Source organism: Pinus tabuliformis, chromosome 6 (genome assembly GCF_031772625.1).
Source record: "Pinus tabuliformis cultivar Carrire ecotype Pingquan chromosome 6, CPIR1, whole genome shotgun sequence".
Classification (NCBI taxonomy): Eukaryota; Viridiplantae; Streptophyta; class Pinopsida; order Pinales; family Pinaceae; genus Pinus; species Pinus tabuliformis.
This window is the reverse complement of record NC_142292.1, coordinates 1,882,333,663-1,882,356,846: the sequence shown is the minus strand read 5'-3', so window position 1 is coordinate 1,882,356,846 and position 23,184 is coordinate 1,882,333,663.

Genomic DNA, 23,184 nt, shown 5'->3' with positions numbered 1-23,184 from the left:
ATCCTAGGAGGAGAATGGCAGAACAAGTCCCATTGGAATCAAAATCTCAATTCATGGACAGTTTCATGACCATGAGAACCATGGTATAAGAGATGTATCAGAATTCAAGAAAGGTCGAGGTCAAAGTACTTGAACCTCCAAACAAGATAAAGGAGCAAAAGAACCTTCTCTAGATGCCCTAGAGGGCAAAGGGAAAGGGGAAAAGCCTCCTCTATCATCTCCTCCACCATCACCTCCATCATCCTCATCTCCTAGCCCTGAAAAGAAAAAGAAGAAAACATCTTTGATTAAAATAGATGTAAAGTTTGATTTTCCAATCTATGATGGATAATTAAATGCAGAAAAGCTAGATAACTGGATTAGACAGATTGATGTATATTGCAGGGTGCATAACATCGATTCAGAAAGGACAAAGATTCAGCTGGCTAGCCTTCGCCTTGGAGGAACTACCCTAGTGTGGTGGGAAGGCATGACACAAGCTGATTTAAGGAAGCATGGTAAAATTTTTCTACCTAGAGTGAATTTGTTTCTATGATTAAAAGACAATTCTATCCACTAGCTTATATGCAACAAGCAATGATGAGTTGGCAAACTCTTTTCCAATTAAAGGGGCAAAGTGTACAAAACTATACCCAGGAATTTAGAAAAAGAGCTTTAATTCTAGGCATTTCTATAGACTCACCTGAAAATTTGTTGAAGTATATAGGTGGTCTGCATAGCTATTTGAGGCACACCATTCTCATGCTTAATCCTAATAGCATAGATGAGGTATCAATTCAGGCTACACGTCTAGAGGCTAGAGGCAAGAATGTGAACCTAGAGATTGGGGGATCATCAAAACCCACTACAATCAAGAACAAGGAAAAGAGGAAGCAGAAATGGAAAGAGAGGAAGGCAAACACTATACAGAAAGACAAACCTTCATGCACTCACTGTGAGAAGGATGGACATGATGATGCACATTGTTCGTCTTTGCATCTGAAGCTGAAACCCAAGAAGTTCGATGGCAAGAAGAATAAGGCTGTTGTTGTTATTCAAAAAGATTTGGGGTCAGACTCAGGTGATGAAACAACAGTCACAACCACAGGTATAAAAGGTAAAAATTTGAAGAATCTACTAGTAATTTTTCACAATCTCTTGATAATGAAGAAAATGAGAGGAGAAGACATGAGATTTTTCATATGAGAGTTATTTCCAAGCATCAAAAGATTCATACTTTATTTGATAGTGGATCACAAGTAAACTTGATTTCTAAAGCAATTGTAAAGAAGTTGGGATTACTAACCACACCTCACAAGAATCCGTATCCATTAGCTTGGGTATGTGATAAAGCAAAGCTACAAGTGACTAGACAATGTAAACATAGGTTTGCTATTGGGTCAGCATTTGTAGATGAGGTTGAGTTAGATATAGTTCTCTTGGATATATGTGGAATTGTTTTAGGAAGTCCTTACTTGTATGATAGAAAAGCCATCTTCTATAGAGCTGAAAATAATTATCAACTCACTAAAGATGGAATATAATATATTGTAACAACTCATAAACTGAAAAGTAATTACTCTCATAAATTCAAGGCAGATGAAAATAATTGTAAATTCATGCAAGCAATTTTTACTAATGGTTGTAAAGGAAAAGAACCTTGATAAAACCAATGTATTTGGGGGTTGTGATGCTAACCAGAAAGCTGATTTAGAAAAATTTGTTTTAGAATATGATATCCTATTTCAAGAACCTAAAGGTCTGCCACCCAAAAGGGAAATTGTACATGATATTCATTCACAGCAAGATGCTCCATTGTCTAACATCGGAATGTACAGGTTATCCTCTTTAGAGAATGCAGAGATCAAGAAGCAGGTATGGGAGCTACTCGAGAAAGGGTTCATAAGACCAAGCACATCACCATGCAGATCTCTAATCATGTTGTTGAGGAAGAAAGATGGTTCGTGGAGGATGTGCATTGATTACAGAGCACTGAATAAAATAACAATCAAGAATTGTTATCCTCTTCCTTGCATTGATGATCTATTAGACCAGCTGAAAGAAGCAGTTTACTTTTCCAAGTTGGACTTGTGTAGTGGCTATCATTAGGTCAGAGTAGCAGAATAAGATGCATTGAAGACTGCTTTCAAAACAAAGCAAGGGCTGTATGAATGGTTGGTTATGCCTTTTGGCTTAACTAATGCTCCTGCCACTTTCATGAGAGTTTTGAATGATGTACTCAGGCCTTTTATTGATGATTTTGTAATTGTATATTTAGATGACATTCTTATTTTTAGTAAAACATGGGAAGAACATTTGAAGCATGTAAAGCAAACTCTAGATGTTTTGAAAAGAGAAAATCTCTATGTTAAGTTATCAAAATGTGCATTTGGCAAAACATATTTAAATTATTTGGGTCATATTGTAGGGGGTGGTGAATTGAAGATAGATCCATATAAGGTTGAAGTCATTGTGAATTGGCCTAAACCCAAGTCTACTACAGAAGTTAGGAGCTTCCTAGGAGTAGCACGATATTGGAGAAAGTTCATTGCTAACTTTTCCTTGATTGTAGCTCCCTTACATGCATTAACAGGATTGAACAAGGTGTTTCAGTGGGGAGGCAAACAGCAAAAATCCTTTGACACCTTGAAAGAAAAAACTAGCATAGCACCAGTACTAGCACTACCAGATCTTCAACGACCATTTGAGATTGAAACAAATGCTAGTGACTATGCCATGGGTGCAGTGTTGATGCAACACGGTAAGCCCATAAACTATCATTCTGAGATATTTAATTCTGCAGTAGTTAATTATACCACATATGATAAAGAATTGTATGCATTAGTACAGAGTGTGAAAAAGTAGAAACATTACTTAATGGGAAAAGAAACAATTATACATACTCATCATCAACCACTTCAGTATTTGCACTCACAAACTAAATTGTAGCAATTAAGACACTATAGGTGGATGGGTTTTCTACAGCAATTTCGTCTAGTCATCAGATATAAGAAGGGAATACACAATAAAGTTGCAGATATCTTGTCCAGACCTATCATAAATTCATATACTATACTTAAGCATAACTCAATAATGCATGAAAGTTACATTGAACAATATGCTTCAGATATAGATTTTAAAGATGTATATGCAACTTTAAGTCATGGAAAACAAGTAGAAGTATTGGATTATTATGTTAAGGACCAACTCTTGTATCATTTGGGAAAGTTATGCATTCCAAAAACTAAAAGAGTTAACATAATCTGAGAAGCACATACTTCTGTTATATCAGGTCATTTTGGTGTAAGTAAAATAATTGCACATCTGCAAAGGTTCTGTTATTGGCCAAGAATGCCTGAAACAGTTTCTAGATATATTAAAGGGTGTACCATGTGTGCTAAAAGCAAGCCCATCAATAGAAAATTAGGCTTGTACACTCCACTACCAGTTCCTTCTCGTCCTTGGGAAAGTGTTTCCATGGACTTCGTTGGGAGATTGAAAAAATATAGAAAAGGTCATGACTATTTATATGTTATTGTGGACAGGTTCAGCAAAATGTGTATTTTAATACCTTGTAACAAGCAGATTGCAAATGAACAAACAACGAAGTTGTTCTTTCAACATGTCTGGGTTTTCCACTTCCATTGTATCTAATCGAGATTCCTGATTTGTTGGGAAGTTTTGGTCAAGTCTGTGGGAATTAATGGACACCAGACTGAAGAAGAGCACAACCTTTCATCCACAAACAGATGGCCGAACAGAGGTGGTCAATAGGACAGTGATCTAGTTGCTCAGGGGCTATTGCAGCAAGCATCCCAAGCTTTGGGATGAACATTTGTGTTATGTGCAACATGCTTACAACTGTGCTAAACACTCTTCTACACAAAGATCTCTTTTTGAGACTTGTTTTGGTTTTACACCAAAGTATCCCTTGGATTTTGTCTTTGGAAAAGAAATAACAGTTAATGGACACAATGATGTGGGCAAAGGAACCAAGTTCATTGAACAGATCCAAAAAATTCACCAGGCAGTGCAGGAACAGCTGTAAAAGAGCCAGGCCAAGTACAAGGCAAGGCATGATAAGCATTGAATTGAGCATAGTTTCCAAGTTGGTGATCAAGTCTGCATGTACATCAGCAAAGACAAAATGCAGGGTGAAGGAAAGAAGTTGAAGCCAATAATGTATGGGCCTTTCAAGATACTTAAGAAAATTGGTGAAAACACTTTTTGCCTTGATTTGCCAGCTTACATGAATATCTATTCAGTAGTTAATGGAAAGAACTTGAGATTGTTTGAACCTTCATTGATTGAAGACCCTGAAGAGAAAAGTTAGTTGCCTTCTATTGATGATATGTTGCCTGAATATCTCAGTGAGTTGTAGGAAGATATAGTTCTGGATAGGAAGGTGAGAAATATGTGTAGAGGGGATGCTGAGTACATCAAAATCAGACTCAAAGGTTCAAAACCAAGTAGTGCACGATGGATAGAAATTGGACAAGTGAGGAAGTTGTATCCTCACTTTATCGATGCTTAAAAACCAACTTTTGGTGGTCCAAAAGATTTTTTAGTGGGAAGGCATGATCCAAAATGGATCCTCGAAAACCCTTTAAGTATTTAAATTATTCTAAAGATTAAAACTATCACAAAAGAAGAACTCTTAGAAATGGTGGATAACACTATCGGGAGTGAAAAACATGAAGAAATGACCAAAAACAGAGCTATTGGTGACTTGAACAATGATGCATAGGAGCCGTCAGATCTGGCTGATCAACAGTCTAGATTCGATTGGCATATTGCAATCAGCGAAGGCTTTCAGAGGCTATCAGAAGCTACCATAGACTTATTGCGAAAGTGATCAGCTCGGTCAATGAGGACTATCAATCAAGCGTGCAAATTGATGGCCCAAGTTGAATCACAATATTGCATCGGCAACCCATAGGGGAGTGCTATAAACGGCCCAGGGACTATGCAATATGCGATCGCGATATATTCACATCGTAATATCGCATCGGAGCATTACAGAGGAGCAGGGCTATATAGATATATATATATATATATATATATATATATATATATATATATATATATATATATATATATATATATATATATATATGCGATGCGATGGCCGGACCCGACAAAATTATGAACCAAATTTACTATATATTGAGTTCCATAAAACAACATTTTTCTATGTATTTTCGCATTTTTGTTAAACAAACAAAATGTGAAGGGAATGTGCCGATGCGATGAAACCAGACCCAAAAGGGTTTGTAAATGCAGTTTCATAACATTTCAAGTCTGCCATTAAGCCATTTTTGCAATGTTTTCAGTGTTTTAATGTATTTTTCAAATACAAAGGGAAACCACGAAACGAGTGGGATTTTGGGTGGGCTGTAGGTGGTAAGTGGTTTTGGCCAGGCTCTGCCCGAGCCCATACACTGGCTGCCATGTGGCTAGGTTCCAGAGAGAGAAAACCACCATTTTCAGGTGGGTAATCCCCGTGCGTGCTAGCCACCCGAAATCAATAATAGTCGTTGATCAATGATTACTTGTGATGGCACCCGAAGATGGATCCGAAAGGATATAAGGGAGAATTAATGATTTTTGAAGTCCAATAGACTGCGTTTGGGTGGATTTTTACAGGTTTTTTGTGTATTCTCTGTGTAAACAGAGAACGACCATTTTTGTGATTTCAAAGGCACCGATGGTCCATTCCGCTACAAAACATGTAGCCACCATCCATGAAGGCATTAAGCAATGATTGCTAATGCTCATAGGTGGATTTTAGTGGACAGAGGCCAAAAGCCAGATAGCCCAGAAGAGGAAACGAATAGACAATGCAGATTGGATTTAAAAGACACAGAATGACAGAGGCAAAGGCAAGCAGTGCTGAGACAGAGAGAAAACAGAGACAAAGAGCGAGTCTGTGTACTCAGAGAGACTTGAGGGATTCAAGTAAACTCCTACTATTTTGTATCTGTGTGTTGAGACTCAAATTGAGCTCACTTTTGTAAAACTCTACTCTTGAAGACATAATAGAGAGGTCACCACTAAAGGTTGGACCAGGAGACGTAGCCCAAGAGTTTTAGGTGAACTCCATATTAAACTTGATGTGTTTATGTGTGTTTGTCTATTATGTTTCTTTAACTGCTTCCTTGTCTATGTTATTCACAATCTTATCGATCCGTTGCACCAAATAATATAGGAAAATCCATGCACATGAGTCTGTAATACCTTAATATTAGTCTAAGATCTTTATTTTCAAATCATCTTGTAATGCATTGATAGGAATTACCACTCCTCAAACTCTCAAGATAGAAGGACATATCAAGAAGAAAAAGGTAATAGTGTTGAATGATTCAGGTGTTACCCGTAATTTTATTCATTGTAAGATAGTCAACGAATTGAATTGCTTCCTATATCAAGCACCAAAGTGTCAGGTGATTGTTGCAAATGAAGGAACCATAAATTTCTCTGGAAAGTGCCGTAATATAAAGCTATCCAAGGGATAATATGTATTGAATAGTCCAATGTTTTCCATTCCAATGGGTGGTGTTGATGTTGTAGTAGGAGTCCAATGCTTTCCATTGCAATGGGTGGTGCTGATGTTGTAATAGGAGTCCAATGCTTACAATCTTTGGGTATGATAGATTTTAATTTTCAATAACTTTTCTTGAAATTTTTTTGGAAGGAAAGGAAGTTGAATTAAGAGGTATCGTAGGGAAACCAAGAATGATAATTAGCTATAATTGCATGACAAAGATTCTAAAGAAAGAAAAATGGGCAGTAATTTCACAATTATGTTCACTAGATATTCAAACAACGAAATCTTCTATTTCTATTCATTATAATATTCAAGTAGTGGAATATCACATCGAGCATCAACAACAAGTTCTCCAAATGTTGAAACATAACCTCACTTTGGCGCTTAATCAAATGAACCAACAAGAAGATCAACATCGTAGTGAAAGAGGTTTTCATGTAGGTGACTAGGTATTTCTACGACTACAGCCATACGAACAAATGTCCTCTAACAAGCTAAGAATGATAATAAATTATCACCAAGTATTATGGTCCTTACAAGGTTTTGCAAAATATTAGTACTATGGCATACAAATTGGAGCTTCATGCATCTTCCCGAGTGCACTCGGTTTTCCATGCTTCAGGTTTAAAGAATATTATAGGTGACAAGATCCCATTTCAAACAATATTGTCGAAACTTGACAAGGAAGGAAAAATCATGTTGGAACCTGAAGAAGTCATGGAAATAACAACTCGACAACTACGAAATCAACTAATTTTAGTGTATCTCATCAAGCGGAAGAACCTAACCACTCACATTAGGGGATTTTTAAGGTTTAAAATGGTGTCCTAAGAAAAATGTACAACTAAAATAATATTTATGAGAACCAATAGGATTCAATATGATGATGTCAACCATGGGGGATGATTCACCATTTTTGGAGTAAAAATGTACAAATATTAAAAAATAATAAAATAATAAAACTACTTTTTCAACTCGTATTTTCAACTTATCTCCCTAAGTTTTTACTCAAATCTCAAGTGGGAGTACTTGTTGGATGAAAAATTTAATTCCTCATCCAAGGAGTACCCATGTTGCATACTTTCAATGGACACTACTACAAAAAAAATGAGAAATACATGAAAAAACATGATTGCAGTCACGTTTTTCATGTATTTCTCATTTTTCATGTAGTTGGGTCCATAGAAAGTATGCAACATGGGTAATCCTTGGATAAGGAATAAAATTATGCATCCAACGAGTGTTTCCACTTCAAATTTGAGTAAACACATACAAAGGTAAGTTGAAAATACGAGTTGAAGAAATAGTTTTGTCTTTTTTCCCTCTAAAATTTGATGATGTAATCTAATATTATTTTATTATTTCCACTATTATTTTATTATTTCCTTAGGAGGCCCATCTTGGACCTCAAAAATCCCCAAACGAGATTCTGCATGGGAGGACAAGAATTTTATACAAAGGAACACAGAACTACTCAAGCATTGAGGACAACAATTTTTTGAAGGACAGGACCATGTTAGGTCCATATACTACTAGTGTAGACCGTTATTGTTATGATGCAACCCCCTTATTGTATTTTTATGCCCATGTAGTCCCCATATTCTATTATTATGCCCCATAGAAGCCCAATATTGTTATTTTTGTGCCCTTACAATATTATTGTTATGTAGGCTATAATTATATTGTGACCCCTAAGGCTCTTATATATAGAAAGGAGGTCTTGTCATTTGTATCCTCCAAGAATTGTTCATTTGTTTAATGTAAAGGAGGTTTCCCCCTCGAAGAGGCTAATTTTACAGTTTTTGATCTATCCCTTCTTCTATTTTGGGAGATGGTTGAATAACACACTTGTGACTTTTCAACTTCCACTTGACTTTTCATTTCTACATTACACTTCTAATTTCAAACTTCTTTATTTACAAATTTACAATGGAAATTAAGAAAAAATATTTTTTTTTTCCTTGAACAAGATGCACAAAAGGAATGTTAGGTGTCTTAATGTGTAACTCTTGAGTCAAATATTCATTCCAAGCCTTGTATTTAGTGGCAACCAATGTGACCTTGTGTGCCAGTTCATTATCAAATATCATGTGACATTCCAAAGTATTAGGGAGAAAGACTTTTGATTCCAGTTGCAGTTGACTCAAAAGCATCGAAACATTAATATGTTTCCTAGATCTATAACATACTATGTGATTTCATCCTTTGTAACTTCTAATTCATCTCACGCAACAACTTGCTTCATATAATATACTACCTCTTGAATCTCTCATCTAACCTCTTCTTCTGGCATTGTTTGTCCTGATGCAACAATAGAAGGTATATGTGCATTTTGATGAGAGATTCCAATTCACTATGAAGCTTTTGATAAGAATATATTTCCATAGAAGTGCTTTTTCCTAGCTTCTGATGTGACTGCACAAACATTCTCACTTGCACCTTATCCAATTCGACAGTCAATCTATTTATAATGGGTATTTCAGAAGTGTTGACGGTGTTGGATTACACCAAAAGGGATCTCTGCAATGTGAAGTACCAATTAGACGTCACACCATTTAGTGTAGGAGTCTCATCTGGTCATACAGTCTAGACACTGTTCGAAAGGTTTCAAAGATATGCCTTGCTTACACACACACACACAAGAGAGATCACAACACCTCTTTGGGCAAAAAAAATGTAGGATTTGTGAGACCCCTAATGTAATGTGCATGAGAGAACATCCACGACTGGTAAAGGAAAATGAGCCAACAATTAGAAAAGTAATAGTGCTATCCTAAAAGGGGAGATGAGAAGGAAGATAAAGAATTATTGAATACCTACAGATTAGTCCACATAATAAACAACAATCGTTAAAGCATAACAACACTCATTCAATAACAAACATATCTAAGTAACGAATTAGTTCATTCACTTTGTATGTCATTAAAGTGAGATATATCATAAACATAACAATAATAATCCTCTTATACCTACGATACATGTATGAAGAAGTGTCAATCATAGAGCTTCTAATTAGTATTAAAAGATCCCAATTAAAATGTTACATGAATGAAACACTATATCTAGTAGTGGAACATGAAGCCACAACTTCCTTCTTCAAAGAATGATCTAGCTCCTATGCACTGTAAGAGAAGCCAAGGAAATAATCCAAGAATCCAAGCATTTCTTTTAGTTGTGAGGAGCTATGTATAACAACTAAAAATGATCTTTGAGCTTCTGCATAACTCTTTGACTTCTATGAATATTCATATTCTATTCATGACTTATTACATTCCATATGTGTATATTCATGTTCCGCATTGTGTCTGTTGGACTTCATTACATATCATTTATTACATGATTCAAATTACATATGAGACGGTGGCCTAATAAGAAAAAGCTGATAATGGGACAAATGCTCATCAAATTAATTGGTCATTCACTTCCTCATGGAGCTCATTTGTAATCCATGCCCTGAAATCCATTAAGATGGCTTTCACCAAAACTGGCAAGTCCCCTATATACTGCATCTTCACCTCAAGTGCCTCGATCAGGATGGTCTTGGAGCCTGATTGTACATTACTCCATCACCATTAAAATTTCATGTGAGCTTTGAATGCTGCAATGGATTACAATAGAATAATGTCCTTGGTGACCTTCAAACCTTCCTATTTTATTGCTTGCTTAATCCATTCAATGTACTTCTTGATCTCCTGAAACATGATCTCTCCGCATCTGATTGCTTCAAGTGTTCCTATTAGAGAAATCCCATGCTTCTGTGTTAGACACTCAAAGCTATTATGCAATTCATTATAGGAAGAAATAGTACTAATTTCATATTCTCCAAGATTCATGTAGTTCTGATGATGGAGTCTCAAATGAACTATATTTATTTCTATCACAATCTTTTCTTTATTTTCAAAATGTTCCAGAGCATCCAAATACTTGGCAACCCACTCTTGAAGTTGTTCAACTACTCTATTTGCTGCTTTCATGAATTTTACCAATTCTTGTGCTTTCTTATAAATGCCAACAAGAGGAGCCAACACCTATTGTATAAGTATCATCTCATCACATAGCCATGTAATGGTGTCCTCCATTGGCCCCATTTCCTCTTGCATGGTTTACTACCATTCTATGATGTTCAAACTTTGTGATGATAACCATTGATTTTGTACTTCAAGATGTTATTAATATTGCTTCAGTGTAACAAGTTATTTCATTAGTATATCATTCTCACTTAGTATATATTCAGAGTTGTCCTATGCTACTGTGGAAAAAGCAACATTTACTGCCATGATAAACCTAGGAGTCCTTATGGTATTGGCCATAATCACATTCTTTGTATAAACTAAGACTATATTCTAAGGATCCTTTGATCATTATATATGGCTCTACTACACGATCCTCTCTTAAGGTAATCAAAAGAGACAATGCATACATGCATGAATCTATCTATTGGTGGATGTGTGATCCTCATCTCTCCAAATAGAAGATGACCACATATGAGAGGAGGTTCCTCTGGAAAACCTAGTTCATCATCCATAGGTTGGATAATATATTCTTAATCCAAATCATCTTCCTCTATCATGAGTCAACTATTCTTCTTCCAACCTCTAAGTTGCTTCTTCCTCCTAGGACTACCTTTGTTGTTCCTCTTCTATCCTTCTCCTCTTCTCTTCTTCTCCTTCTTATTTCTCCAACAACTCACCTATTTCCTCTTCTGATCCTCTTTTGCTTCTCTCCTCTCTTGTTCTATTGGACTAACTCTTATGTTCAAAGGCTCAAGTTTTCGTTTCCTATTTCTCTCTCCCACCGAATCATACTTGATCCTCTTCATACGATCTAGTTTCCTCACTTGGGGGGTTATCTATTCTTCCACTTGCAACTGGATATCTTTAGATGATGGATCTTGGGGATAAATAGTCTCCATTGTTGGATGTGTCTTTCTAACTAAGTTATACTAGTTCTTCACATTTTCATCTTCTATTTTGCGCATCAATAAATACCACGTATTGAAATTGATACTTTAACAATGTTGCATGCACACTCTCCTGGGATCATATCCATGAAGGTATTTCTTGGAAAATTGCAAGTGATCCAATTCTTGTATTTATACTAATATCGCCTTGTGGCTCTTCAGTTCATATAGTTTGATCCTCAAAAGGAAAGTGGGCCAAGGGGATTTCTTCCTTCTATGAAGAATTCCTAACAATCCCTTATCCAATTGATTTTCTACTTCCTGCATGACCACCTTATTGGTCACATATCCCAGCATGAGATTAGGGGATATATGAAAATCAAAACATCTGATTTATTTACCCTAGAGAAATTCAAACCAATCCATGATATCCCATAGTGAATCCTTTACCTGATCACTCATATTTGGAGATCAATATGGAATGTCATATGAAAGATAATTGCAAATAAGTGTTCAGCTAATTTGTCATATGTGCCTTTGAACCTTCATTATGACAACACTTTGCAGTGAAAGTAAACTGGGAACTTGTTCTCAAGGGTCCAGTTCCAGTACATTCATGGGAATGCATATTATGCACATAATTCTTCTAAACATAATAAAGACATGTAGAGTTCCGGTGCCTGGGTCACCATCAAATATTATTTTGACTCAAAGGATAATATATCTGCCCAATTGAAGGCTTTTATGCAGGTTACCACCATATTGAGCATATAGATCCAATTTTATTCAAACACATTAGCATTCTTACGCCCATGCAACCGACAACACGTGGTTATTAGATACTAATATACATACCTGAGAATCTTAGTTGGGTATATTGTGGATTGTCAATGACGAAACGTAGAAGGCACTTGACACCATGATTTGATATTGTCACTTGTGTCGAGGTCATCCCATCTAATGTAGAAGTTATCGTTTTCATATTCAGTGGGCCTAAGGATCTGGTAACATGTCTAAATCTCTTCTCCATAATAAGTGGTGAGTTGATCGACACTCTCACTATGAAACACAAGAAGAGAGTCATTGATATGAGTATTGACCAACTCAAGAAATTTTCCACAGGGGATGATCGAGAATCTGCATGTGATCCTATGCATTCTGGAATTATTAATATTTATGTACACTTACAAGTGTTCCAAGTTCTCAGCAAAACTTTTCTGCATGAATGTGTTGTATATACCGCTCCATGTGACCTCATTATACTTATCAATGAAGTGTTATGTGTCTACATAAATTGGAATGGTTGGCTTGGTCACTTCAAGAGGTTCCTCAGTGCTTGCTTCTGAGACTTCTTTGGTGAAAAATTTATAGGGAAGCATGGCTCCAACAGATTATGAAAGGGAGACAATAGTTGTAGTTTGAACACCTATTTATGGAAACACGCTCTTAATGAAAATATTAGCTTAATGCAACGATATCTCATAAATAATGTACGAAGATCCATCAAATGTAACTGAACATGTAAATTTATTGATGACAACATAAAATCACTTGCATGCATAAGAAAACAGGCATGCAGATAAGAAGGGTGTACTTTCAAAGCACAAAGTAAGTTCAATGATCATTTGGGGTCTTGCAATGAGCTCATGCACTCAAGCAAGAGAAAAAAACCACCAAAGGTGCATTGGGTCACTCCAAAGGGTCAAAAGGGCATGTTGTTGGGCCTTCAGACCTTCATCATTCAATCCTAACAAATTAGGATTTCTTGAGTGGAGGTGAGGAGCCACCCCACTTTTTGTATAAATATACCTTCCTATTAAGAGAAAAGGGACTTTGAGTTTTGTATTCCATTTTGAGCACCTTGTTTTAGAGAGATTCTACATAATTTTGAGAAATCAAGTGATAGTTTAGCATCTCCACTATTGTATTTGAAGGATGCCTCTTGTAATGGTGCACTAGACATTTCTACATAATATTGAGAAGCTTATTGAGCCAAGGTGACAATTTTGTGCATGTATTGTTGAGCATTGTGAGAGTTATCTCTTTATGATTCAATGGTATCTATTTTTATTTGCATGTGTTAAAGTCAATGAATTATTTCATTTATTATAACACATTTATTGTTTGAATTTGTATGCTACTTGCACTTTTATTGTCGTTTTTAGTTTTAAAATAATTTTTAATCAATAAATGAATCACTCTTTATCCATGTATCTTAATTGAAGTATGCTAACATCCTTCCTTTAAAGATTCATGTTATTTACTTTGGTTGTGGCAGTGTCTTTTGTATCTTACTTGCATAGTATTTCATAAAGCTATTCTAACTTATGTTTTTCAAGAGTTTTATCATTTTTCTCATGTGCTACTCATTCCATCCAAAAAAAATCTCAAAATAACATGGTGGTAGTTGGTCCCACATACCAGATGGGTCTCCTACGCCAAGCGTTACAAGGTATAACTAAGACTTTGAACTAGGGAGATCCCCTTACTATTGGTGGAGCATTTTTTCCTTTCAACATATTTGGTGCTAGAAGGAGGGTTTCCATGGGTATGGTTGATAACTTCCACATTATTTCCCTAAAACATTTGAGAAAACTATTAATCAAGCAGGTTACCCTCCACCGGATCCTCTTTTATGGGAAAATCCTTAAATCAAAGAACCCCCTCCACATATTTTTGAGTGAGTGTATGAAGTAAATCATGATCCGCTAAGATTTATCCTGCCTTTTACTCATGAATACATAAGGAATCTTGGACTCCTTCCAGTCACACCAATCTTGTGCCATAAGAATTATGTAGACCTCAAACAACCCATTGTGGAGTGTTAGTTGGTACAGTGCAAGAATTGGTTAACTGTTCTTTGGATAATTTGTAGATTTTGTGGAAAAAAACTTACAAAGTAATAAAGGACTAGATACTTTGGAAAATCTAGAAGGTGATCATTTCGAAGCATTGGAGAATGGTGAGAACTTTAAGATACCAGAAAACAAACAAAATCTTTAGAACTAGAACAAAAGATCAAATTTAGAGAGTCAGTAAAGAGAAAAATAACAATATGTTCAATAACCAAAAATTGACATGGTTGGCCCAAGGTTCTCTAAATATTCCAATTGTTCTACACCCCTTGCCTCACAATCTAGAGAAGTTCCTTACGAAGTTTGATCTAGGTAAGCCTACCACCGAAGAAGATCATGTCAATAACTTTCACTTGTCACTAAGATTATTGGATGTGTAGTATGATGATGTGGCTTGTGGGATTTTCCCATATAAACTTGAAAATAAATCCAAAACTTGGTATTAGATTCCTCCAGTAGGATTGATTACTAAAATGGGATAATTTAGGAAATATTTCCTAAAGGATTTCATTGGAGAGAAGACATTATCAATGTCATTTAAAGAATTAAGTAATCTGGAGATGGGAAACAAGGAGAAGGTAAAGGAATTCAATAAACACTTTACTACTATTTTGAATAATTTTCCTACTGATGTTTGATGCCATCATTCAATTACATCTGATTATTATAATACATCCCTACGTGTTATAGACATTTTTGTGCCTTACAGCATGAAGCATGAAATGTCAATAATCTAAGGGATCCAAAGTCCCTAAACATGTTGTTCCTACCCCTAGAGGAACAAGGTCAGCAAACCACAGCACTAAATATTAGTTCTCCACCTGAAAACACTCAAAAACAAGCTAATTATGGATCATGTCAACTGCTCCACTGAGCATCTGCGTTGAATGTCAACTGCTCCACTCTGTACCTGCGCTGAATGTCAACAGTAATGAAGGCTACCTGCGCTGGGCGAGATTGGCCAAGTGGCACAGTCATTCCTCAATGTGTCAATGCCCAGGAAGCTTCCAAAATGACACTTGGATCAGGGAATTCGCCTTGTGATGAGTAAGAGGATCTAGATCTCCAAGTGGAAGCAAGAACCTCCAAGTGGACTCAAGAACTGAAGAATAACTGAAGTGGGAGAGGACACTAGTCAGCTCCATGCCAAGCTCAAGCTGACTCATCCTTTCTCCAAAGCTCCTATATATAGAGCTCTCTCATGAGGTCTAGGGAGGCTGGAATCTTGTGAATGTAAGGAAGTGTTGTTGGTTTAAATATAGAACTATTGGGTGATCTTCTTGAAGGAGGTGAAGAGGAGATTTCTTTCTGCTGGGAGGTGTTGCTGGATTGGGCCTTTTATGGTTGTAACACTCTCAGAACTTTACTTCTTCCATTAATAAAGCATTTGAGGTTCTTCTATATGCATATGTCTCAATGGTGAATTGTTATACTTGTGTATTTGATTTATTCTAATCCTTGAATCAGTTATGAATGTATGTTGTTTGTAGTTTCCCTTTCTTGCCCTTTTGCAGGATCTTTGTGTAGCTAGGCCAGTGAAAGAGCAAGGAGCTAGAGGCAAGCAGCAAAGAGAGAAGATTGGATCAATCATTAGTGGAAGACAACGGTTAGTGGATCTCTTTCTCCTCTCTCTTACATCTCATAAAGAAGTAATCTTGAATAGCTTTGCATTCGGTTGTTGCTGAGGTACTATCACCCTTAGAGTGGGATAGGGTCATTCCGTATTGGATACTTTTCCCAACAACAAATTGGCGACTCCACTGGCGATCGTATCTTGTTGGTTGTTTGTGTTTTTGCTATTCATTTCATAAACAAAGGGAGTACCGAATCGAACTGTATTTGGATCTTTCAAATGCAAAGTAGAGGGCAGCTACTCTAGCTCAGTTTCTGGGCAAGTTTATGATTTGAAGAGCTGATCCACAAGGACTCTAAATAGCTCTTAGTGATCGCTTTTCATCCTCCTTTTAATCCCTTAGTGTGTACTTGACTGATAGCTTCTGATTTGGCCAAAAACTGTGAATTTTTGAGCAATCTGTGACCCGGAAACCAAGAGAAACGAAAGTTTCGTTCTTCAGTGCAGGCTGTGTGAAGGTTGTCTGCATTTTAGCACAGTTCCCGAAGGGGCTACCTGCGTTGAATGTCAAAGTGACAGTGTACTACCTACGCTAAACCAGTCTTGCCTTGTGCTACTGGGGTTTCCTGCTGTTTCTTGCCCTGTTTTCACCCTTGTTTTTGCTGCCTATTACCAGTCAATGTACCTATCTGAAACCAACTTTCCTTGCCACTATTCCACCTCGGTTGTATAAAGAAACTATATTTGTTCTTTGTGTATTTCTTATGCCATTTACAGTTTCCCGTAACGAAAAGTGAACTAGTCTTGCTGTGACCTCTTAGATCTAGACCTGTGATAAGTGTCGTTTTGATCTTAAGAGTTAGTTTATTTGTTGTTCATAGCTGATTGAGCTTTTTCTTTCGTCATATGGTTTGAATTTATATATTTCTAGTGTTGAAACAAGTAAATCTTAAGGTGTCTTTTGATTTTGGACAAGCTTGTTTGCTTTCACTTGAAATTGAATTCAAAATTATACAACAACGTTCTTTTTGTATCGCACCAACATTAAGAAAGAGAAAAGAAATACTTGCATTGTGCATGTGCATTATGACAGTTTGCATGTTGATTTAGGAAAAAGTGCATTAGTGTGTGCTCTATGATCTGTGTGAAAAGATGTTGTCTTTCTTTTCCCTCAGTAGTTAATATTTTCAAAGTTGAAAGATTGAAAAGCTTGCTTATCATCTTAGACTGCATTTAGGAGTGTTTCTATACATCTCGTGGTGATCCATAAAGGCAAACTACTAAACAAGATCAACCGTAAAATAAATTGAATTTACATAACAACACATTGAAACATAACGCAAACACATAGAGGTCTAAGCTAGAGACGTGTTCCGGCGTCGTTAAACGTGATACCTTAGCGTTGAGTGGTTGGGTGATTCCTCCACGGTGAAGCGATAAGTATCAATACGGACTTGTGCTCCCACGTACCGTCGCGTATATATTGGGAGACCCCTATAGGATCAAAGCCTTTATCCATAGGAAACCATGTCGGCCGCCCTACTGATCGCAATGCAGTGAACACAGCATTCACGAAGATCGACCACTCGTACCGTAAAACGTATTCTGTGGTTTTGCGAAAAGTTTGGCACACCCTCTGCCTAGAACTCCAGAGCAGTTTCTTTTGGCCTTTTTCAAACTCTATAACTGAAAAAGTCCATCCGAGCATTTGTCACTTCGGGCTCGTTAAAACATCGAAGGAGCCTAGAGTCATCTTTAGCTTTTTCTCGACTCTTAAAAAGTGAAAAAGCAAGTTGTGTCTAAAGCGTCGTTATAAAATTTATTTTAACCGGAACATAATCACCTCCTATTCCTGCATTGATCTGTAGGTTGAGAACATGGAACGCCCCAACCAAGGAATTCCACATGATGGAAATCCTAATCCTTTCTCCTCTTGGGGAGAAGTTGGTGCGCCCCACATGGCCACATTGTCGCTTCCAGGACTGACAATTGGCCTGTCTATTTAACTATTCTCAACTAATGTAGTTCAGAACACCATGGTTCCTGAACAGTCGAGTCAACAGTTAGATGAGTCTAGAGCCACCCACCAGCCTTCTACTTCCTATAACTCTTCCTCCAATCCTTCATCTTCGCAAGGTAGAGCCGGCAAAATCCAAGCTCCCATGGAGAAGAAGGAGAAGAAGAAGAAAGAGAAGAAGAAGAAGGAGCCTAAGGCGACTGGGGGCAAGCAAAAGACATCTGACAAAAATCCACACACAGCACAGACCGGGCCTAAATCGCCATGTGTCATATGTAGAGGAGACCACTTCCATAGAGATTGTCCCTGTATTCCCCGGATACTAAGGGACTGGTCACCTCGTTTGCACAATTCGGGAGCATCAACCTCTGATAGCCATGTTGAATGCTTACCGTCAACCAGCGAAAGTGAAGGTTCAAGACAAAGAGGGGGAGAAAGATCACCTTGCAAACTGTGTAAAGGCGATCATGCCATCCACCGTTGTCCCTTCTTAGACGAAGCGAAGAGAGTTTTGGAAGATCGTCCGGTTTCACCGTTGAGACTTCCTCCTGGATACAAAAAACTCGTGCCAAGTCCTTCGTTGGTTGAAAATACGGCTGGCCCACTCAAGTGGTCAGCTGAAGCGTCAGTCATTGAAAACGAACCTACTGAATCCAGACCAGACGAAAGTCTAAAGGTCGATACGGCAGTTGACCCAGTTCTTCCTTCAGAGGTTTCATCCTCAAATGACACTGTCACTGAAGATTCATCTTCAAATGACATCCTCACTGAAGAGAATAAGGATGACACCATCCAGATTCTTTTCATCAACATAGACTCTGATGAGCATCAAGGCAATGCGCCCATTCCTTTATCGCAGGAAGGAACATCGTCAGGGTCATATCCGGCCGTGTATTCGGTCCCACCACCAAGCAACCTGGTTGTATCCTTTGATTGGAACCAACTAGGCAGACCCCGTTTACCAGCCAATATACCATTCAAAATCATAGTCCAAATCTACAGAATGGTAATGGCTGGAACTATCATTGATGAAGGGGCATCTTTGAGTATCCTTTCCTCTATTGCTTGGAAAGGACTGGGTTCCGCGGAGCTTTTACCTGAGATAAGAAATCTCTCGGGTTTTGATAAAGGAACCAGTCGACCATTAGGGATCCTCCCCAATGTGCCTGTTACATTGAAAGGGAAGACCGTTCAAATGAACGTGATGGTTGTCCAAGGACCCTTGGATTATAACCTACTCCTTGGACGAGACTATATATATTGCATGGGAGCTGTAGTCTCCTCGCTCTTTAGAGTAATGTGTTTTCCACCCGAAAGAAGAATGGTCAAGCTCGTAGACCAACTTTCATTTCCAGGATCACGCATCGCAAATAGTCACATACCAACCCTCAATGGTCTATTCACCCAAGAAATGTCTCCACCCCCAGTCCTCCTTCCCGATGAGTGCGAGTAATTCGGAAAGATGGGACTGGAACCCAGGGGGCATGCATCCCGGTCTGCTTCGGGCAGAGGAAACCTTGGGTATAAGGTAGAATTTCCGCGAAAGAATATGACTAGTCCGTACCCCGTCCGTGGATGGAAGAGGGGTTGTTCTAGAACAGGATTCTTTTGATAAGGTTACTTGTTTGACAAAGGTCATTCACCATTGTCTACTTCGGTAGACAGTGCCGAGGAAGTGTTTTCGTTTGATGGTGTTAACAAAACAATCTTTGGGTAACCAGAAAGAGGCAAGCCTCACCCTTTAAAACAAATGTTTTATCGGATAAGTAGGGGCAGCCTTGAAATTGTACTTTATACCTGGGGGCATGCAAACCTTTTGGAGTGCAAGCTAAGAGCGGTTATTTATCTGTTTTTGGGATTAGCCGTTTCCGAACTTGCATAAAGAAAGGATGAGAGGGAGCATAGCTTATGTGAGGTGCGAGCTCTATAAAAAATGGAATCTTGCAGGAGACATTTCTTATCTTATGACTGGTATATCGAGTAGTTTTACCGCGGAATTTATGCTCGTTAAAAAATAGAAAAGCGAGATCCAAGCAGTTTTAGCACATAGTTCATGCTCGTTAAAAAATAAACATAAGATTGAGCAAGAGTTTCCTCCAGAGTTTAAGCTCATTAAAAAATGAACCTATTCCGGTAAATAACCATTGTGATCGTAAATTTATTAGCCATAAAAAGCCTTGGTCGTGTTTGCACCTACCACCTCCATTCCATTTGGCCGATCATTCACCCCCATATGATTGTTTACCCGTTTTGAGGAACAGCTGCGAAGAGTGATTTCACTTAGCCATCCTTGTCGCACTGCCGTGATTGGAAAATTCCAACCTGTACCTAGAATCTGTTGCTATCCCTGTTTATCACTCGTTCCTCAAAAGACGAGTCTTCTTTGAGCTCTTTTCATCTGACTCGTAAAATATGAAAAGTTTGCCGAGTTTTGGCCTTCCAGCTCGTTAAAGTGACCGGAAGAGCTATCCCTCCTCTAGATTTTAATCTTTTTGGACCTGAGGGATTATTACACAAAAAGGTCGAGCGCTTGTTTTATTCGGCTCGTTAAAGTTATCGAAAACTCATCCCTTCTGTATTGTTTTATACTTTTTCGGAATTAAGGGATTAGATGACGAAAAAGGAATTTTGGAGTTAACTTTCTGTACCTTTTCAGACTCTCTAAAAATGAAAAGGACCGAGTTTTCTTTGTCGTTAGACTCGTTAAAATGATTAAATAGCGACAAACTTGTCTTTAGACGAGAACGAGTTTCCCTATCACTAGGCTCGTTAAAACATAGCGATGGGCTTGCCCGAAGGGCAGGTTATAGAACAAGCATATGTTGTCCTCTTCCAGCTTGACAAAAATAAAGAGGTACTGGTCAGAAATGACTGGGGAAAAATTGGGAGAACCTCAAAGCTTTAATGGTAGCAAGTCGCTCTTGAACATGACACTTTGTCCTCCGTATCACATCGGGTTGGGTTGTTTCATTCACCGGTCTCATCACCATGGTCTTCGCCAAACCATCCACATTTGGGGTAATGCTACCGATCCATCACATCAGTGTCGTTATATGTTCAAGAGATGTTGTTCAGAAAGAGTCAACCGTGTCCCATCCACTGCCATACATTATCCTTCATCCACCCATGATCGCCACCCTGAATCATATTTCACAGATTGTTTTTACCTCCACTAAAATCATTAGCTCCGTTCCATGTCACTGATGTGGGATTCATTAAGGCCCTCCTTTGACGGATCGCTTCTTGTCGACTTCAGCTCATTATCCAAGAAGTTGATCTAGGAACACCCCCCTCAGTACTTTGAAGCTTGCATGCCTCAATGGCAAGTTTCTCACTTCCAGCTACAGGTATGCATCAATAACCTTCGACCAGAAGATTTTGCGTGGTGTTCGACGCCAAGTCCTTTATTCACACCACGTGAATTGTACTGCAGTACCTTGAGGGTCATTTTCATTATCGGTGATTCCTCTCGCGCTTGTTAACGGTTTACATTATTGACCGGTAATCAAGCGATGTCTTTCCATGTTCGACTTCAACGCAATTCTCACATGGATCGACTTGTACTTAGAGTGAAGATCGAACGCGTCTGAAGACCCCGGATCTAGTTTCATCCATCCGGGATGCGATATATATTCAGGAAATATAAAGACATTTGATATGTACATTATTACAGCAGATGATCATCTTATTCAAAGGATGATAATTTCAGCAGAGAATTATCAGTCTACCATCAGACGATCGTCTGTTATATGTACCCAAATGAATTTATAAAGCTGAGCATTGGAATGCCCACCTCAGCTAGATCATGAAAGCAGAATGAAAAATAATGTATTGTATTGTATTTATTACAGGTCACCTCTCAGCGATTGAATGAACTTCGGATCCTCCTGATAAAGCATTTCACCCGATAAACAACCTCATACTTTAGGGGGCAACTGTTATAGACATTTTTGTGCCTTACAGCATGAAGCATGAAATGTCAATAATCTAAGGGATCCAAAGTCCCTAAACATGTTGTTCCTACCCCTAGAGGAACAAGGTCAGCAAACCACAGCACTAAATATCAGTTCTCCACCTGAAAACACTCAAAAACAAGCTAATTCTGGATCATGTCAACTGCTCCACTGAGCATCTGCGCTGAATGTCAACTGCTCCACTCTATACCTGCGCTGAATGTCAACATTAATGAAAGCTACCTGCGCTGGGCGAGATTGGCCAAGTGGCACAGTCATTCCTCAATGTGTCAATGCCCAGGAAGCTTCCAAAATGACACTTGGATCAGGGAATTCGCCTTGTTATGAGTAAGAGGATATAGATCTCCAAGTGGAAGCAAGAACCTCCAAGTGGACTCAAGAACTGAAGAATAACTGAAGTGGGATAGGGCACTAGTCAGCTCCATGCCAAGCTCAAGCTGACTCATCCTTTCTCCAAAACTCCTATATATAGAGCTCTCTCATGAGGTCTAGCGAGGCTGGAATCTTGTGAATGTAAGGAAGTGCTGTTGGTTTAAGTATAGAACTATTGGGTGATTTTCTTGAAGGAGGTGAAGAGGAGATTTCTTTCTGCTGGGAGGTGTTGCTGGATTGGGCCTTTTATGGTTGTAACACTCTCAGAACTTTACTTCTCCCATTAATAAAGCATTTGAGGTTCTTCTATATGCATGTGTCTCAATGGCGAATTGTTATACTTGTGTATTTGATTTATTCTAATCCTTGAATCAGTTATGAATGTATGTTGTTTGTAGTTTCCCTTTCTTGCCCTTTTGTAGGATCTTTGTGTAGATGGGCCAGTGAAAGAGCAAGGAGCTAGAGGCAAGCAGCAAAGAGAGAAGATTGGATCAATCATTAGCGGAAGACAACGGTTAGTGGATCTCTTTCTCCTCTCTCTTACATCTCATAAAGAAGTAATCTTGAATAACTTTGCATTCGGTTGTTGCTGAGGTACTATCACCCTTAGAGTGGGATAGGGTCATTCCGTATTGGATACTTTTCCCAACAACACTACGATCTAAAAATTTTATGTTTGTTAAAAGGGCTATCAAGGGAACATTAGCAGAAAACTTTAATGAAGATTTAGTGGTTGAGAAAGACATCATATCCATTGGACTGATTAAGACACAAGATGATTCAAAGGCTAGTGGTAAGAAGTTTGATTAACATGAAATATGATTGAAAGGATAATGGTAAGAAGCCCCAAGCTTCTACAAGTAATACTTCTCAAAAATAAACTCTTGATCTTGAGACTATTCTAAAATCACTTAAGAAACTGAATAATGAAGTTTCAGATTTGAAGATGAGTAGAAGTGAAATTTCT